The sequence below is a fragment of the Octopus bimaculoides genome, chromosome 18 (assembly GCF_001194135.2).
Source record: "Octopus bimaculoides isolate UCB-OBI-ISO-001 chromosome 18, ASM119413v2, whole genome shotgun sequence".
Classification (NCBI taxonomy): Eukaryota; Metazoa; Mollusca; class Cephalopoda; order Octopoda; family Octopodidae; genus Octopus; species Octopus bimaculoides.
In genome coordinates this window covers 35,464,389-35,468,425 of record NC_068998.1, presented here as the reverse complement: position 1 = coordinate 35,468,425, position 4,037 = coordinate 35,464,389, and the positions used below count along the sequence as shown (strand labels likewise).

General features: G+C 33.0%; 1 protein-coding gene across 2 annotated transcripts in view; it reads left to right on the top strand.

The window, feature by feature from the left end:
* Positions 1-4,037, top strand: part of LOC106867950 (cholecystokinin receptor) — a 51,188-nt gene that overhangs the window by 38,448 nt on the left and 8,703 nt on the right. The window contains exon 2 of one of the 2 annotated variants that reach the window (XM_014913026.2): positions 1,946-2,092. The exons of the other annotated variant lie outside the window; for it this stretch is intronic. The gene's annotated coding sequence lies outside the window, so the exon portion shown is untranslated. The remainder of the gene's footprint in view (positions 1-1,945; positions 2,093-4,037) is intronic. 2 annotated transcript variants of the gene reach the window in all.

Genomic DNA, 4,037 nt, shown 5'->3' with positions numbered 1-4,037 from the left:
TATATATATATATATATATATTTGGCCAAACTTGGACATACGACAGTTTCAGGTTATAGCAACGATATATATATATATGTGTGTGTGTGCGCGCACACACACATACACACACACACACACACACACACAGTAATCTTTCAATTTCAGTCTGACAAATCGACTCGCAAGGCTTTGGTCGATCCGGTGCTAAAGTACAAATCCCTTATCCCGGTGCCACGCAGTGAAAGTGTCCTGTTTTCCGTACCTTCTATCATTCTTCTGATTCTTTTCTTTTTTATATCTTTTTTAAATATGGTGTTTGCTTGCACCATATATTTTATGTTTGTATGTCTTAATACTGGCATAATTTCCCGTGTACGAAATTTCTGTCATATTTATTGAGGCATTGTTCCTTGGTTAAGTGCGATAATGTTAACTGTTTCTTCCAAACTTCCACATCTTCTGTATTCTTTATACGCTTATCATGGTTTCTAGTTGGTAGACTCTGATTTTGTGCCGCAAAAAGAAAAAAAGTCTCTGTTTCAGCTGCGAATCCTGTGCATCTCAGTATTGTGAATCTTTTCGTCTATTTCCATATTTCCACTCTGTTCAGATTTGTGACGTAGTGAAATATACTTGTAATTACATTAGAAAAGTATTCTACGGCCCCGTTTTAAGCTTACTTTATTTAGTTTTACACAACTTTTGTAACTGTTTCTTCTCTTTTCTCCAAAATTTCTGTCATTTCAGCTTTGTGTATTTGTTGGCTTTGTTTTTTGGTGAGAAAATTGTTTTTGACTTCTTCGTGTTTTGTACCTATTTGTATTAGGGTTCCATTATTCTTTGTTAGATATTTTTGTATTTCTACAGTTTTATACAAGCTTAATACAAGGTTCACAGTTGCATAAAGCCTCTTTACCTTTCTCTATAAGTGGTAAATAAAAATTTTCTATTCTAGATTTTGAGTGGGCTATATTCTAAATGCAATTACTTTTTCAAGTCCATTTTCTGTCTAATCTTGCTTGGTCATTTGACATTTAGGTTTTAGAAAATAGTATAACTATAAGTTATGGCTGATGCCTAGTACTCTCATTTTACATTTATCTAATACGTTTATGATATTCTATCCCGGCCTTTTCTTTCATTTGAGCGTTGTGCATTGGCTAATTTATTGATTTCTACGTATTTGTAAGTCTGTCTATGTTGTAATTCTTTTAAATCTCTTTCGTTTTCTAGAATAATAATAGCACTCTTTAAGTAACTTCCTCCTCTTCCAGATTTCTTTGATGTATATTTTCTCATCTGAATACCATTAATTTCTCAAGTCCTTGTACTATCTACAGCTGTGTTTCTAGTTGTTTATTACTAGCAGTATACACCCCGAGGTCATCTATATACTAAAGACTGTTACTTTTGCTGCCATAGCATATGAAGTCGAGTCCAGTTCTGTTTAACATATTGGTTAATTATTTTAGTGCTAGGCCGAAAAGTTTGCCGGGGTCCAACATTACGTTTAGATGCGAATTTATGATTGTTTTATTTTATTTATTTGCTTTTGTAGAATAATGATGTAAACATGTAGATAAGGAAAAAAAAAAAAAATTTCCCTTTTGTCGATTTATGTTGTTACTGTTCTGTTTGTGTGACTCAAAGAATAAAATTCATTTCATTATTTAGATTGACACCATTTTCACCGGGAACTAATATATTATTATTATTATTATTATTATTATTATTATTATTATTATTATTATTATTATTATTATTATTATCGTCTCATCATCATCATCATCATCATCATCATCATCATCATCATCACCACCACCACAACTACCACCCTTATCATTTATATCTTCAATTTTATTATTATTATTATTATTATTATTATTATTATTATTATTATTATTATTATTATTATTATTATTATTATTATTATTATTATTATTATTATATTTGTGTTTTGAAGCATTCGTACGTCTCTTGAGACGGCTCCAAGAAAGTTGGATTGTTACCAAGTTTTACCGGAAGAAAATTTTTCATTTTTGGATTATTTTACAAACATGAGATTTCGAAACGTTTGGATGTCTATTCCAATACCCGGTTTAGATGAAAGGTCTGTTTTTGCTTTCGACATATATTTTTCATTTCGTATTTACATTTACTTCAATATGGCTTCCCGTTCTAGAACAGCTGTGAATGCCCTCATGAAAACTAGCTTTGAACGTTACAACACAAAATATAAACAGATTAAAATAAAACAAATTCTGTTAAAGAAGTAGAAATTTTCACGTTGTTTAATAATAATTAAAAAAACATTACGCAATTTCAACTGGTATAAACATTTTATTTATATGACACAAGTACAGATATTAACTACAGTAACAACAACGACAACACCCGTAACAACGGTTGCTAGCATTTCTAGGCAAAGAGAATTACCTGACAAAGCAATACGTAAAAACAAAGTGGCAGTGGTTTGTCACCAAAGAAAATACTTCCTTGCCTGATGGACTTATCTAAGAACAGGCGAGAAGGAAGTTCGCGATTGAAGTAGAATATGTTTAATAATCAAAAGAACAGATGAAAGAATCTTTAAGTGACGTATGGAAACACGTCTTTTTATCAAGCGGAAAAGAGCATAAGGGAATATGTGCCTAATATTCAAAACTTAAAATGAGGTAACAAAAGAGATACAACTAGTGCAAGATGCAACTTTCCCTCCCGCATATACATAAGGCAACAAAACACGAATAAAGTGATGAACACTAATGTGACGCGAAATAACACAAGGTTGAGTGGAATCTACATGGATATACTGGTTCTGATCTCCAAATACCACCACAGAACAAACCTAGAACTGCATTCCGTCGTGACTACAGAGATAAAGCTGGAAGGAAGATATCTTCGTTATTGAGCGTGTGACGCCAAGAGTTTACTTGAGGTCTTTTGTTCGAAGGACTTGGAACAGTAGGGAAAATGAGCAACATGAACAGCAGAGGATCGCAGGAGATACTGTTTTTTTAGCATTGCAGTGAAGTCTTCAGCTTCTTCGTCGAGAGTAGCTATCTTACCCACTATCCAGTAGGATATACAATCTATTATCCTCATAGGTCGGCAGAAATTGATGATAAACCCTGACGTAATATAAAAGAACAAAAGAAGGGGTTAGCTTCCTGTTATCACGAGGGTCATCAGAAATTGTCGAAGGTGCAGTTGTGAATAATGGCATAAAAGATGCACGCGTGTATAAGATTCACTCAATGTCAGCTGTGCATATTCAAAAAAACATGTTTTCTTGTGCATGAAAGCAAGTGACATAGGTCTAACTCCATTTTTAGGATCCGGCGTGATTTTTAAGACGTTTCTTAATAAAATAAAACAAAAATGCATCTTTTATGTCATCAAATACAGTACATATATTTAAGTTATAGACGCAGGCAACTGATTTTCTATAAATTCAATGGAGAGTACATAGAAATCATGTGAATGGCTGAGGATGTAGAACATAGAGCAAGAAACTTTATCGTTCAAATTTCATGAAGTTTTAGGGACAGCTAGAGATTAGTGTTTGTTTTAGATCGAGAGTAAATACTATGGTTCGTGATAACCAACTTTAAACTTTGTTTTAATGACAAGACTACTTTAAGGGTTAGAGTTAAAAAGCATAATTTTAGTTGTGGAGGTGCATGGCTGAGTAGTTAGAGTAATGGACTCATAATCGTAAGATCGTTGTTTCGATTCCTGGGCCGGGCGATGCGTTGTATTTTTGAGCAAAACACTTCATTTTACGTTGATTCTGTCCACTATGCTAGTAAAAATGAGTAATCCTGCGACGAACGAGAAACCGACAAACCGGCCTTATGCTCCTTACGGAGTAAAGTTGACTAACCATAATATTAGTTAATTCTGATGTCAAAATTTAGTGTCTGATTTAAGATTAGATATAGAATTGGATTAAAGGATAAGATGTGAGATAGGGTTAAGTTTAGTAATAGAGATATTGTTAACGTGAACGTTACATTTAATATTAGGACTAGTTATAAGGTTAACCTGAAAGC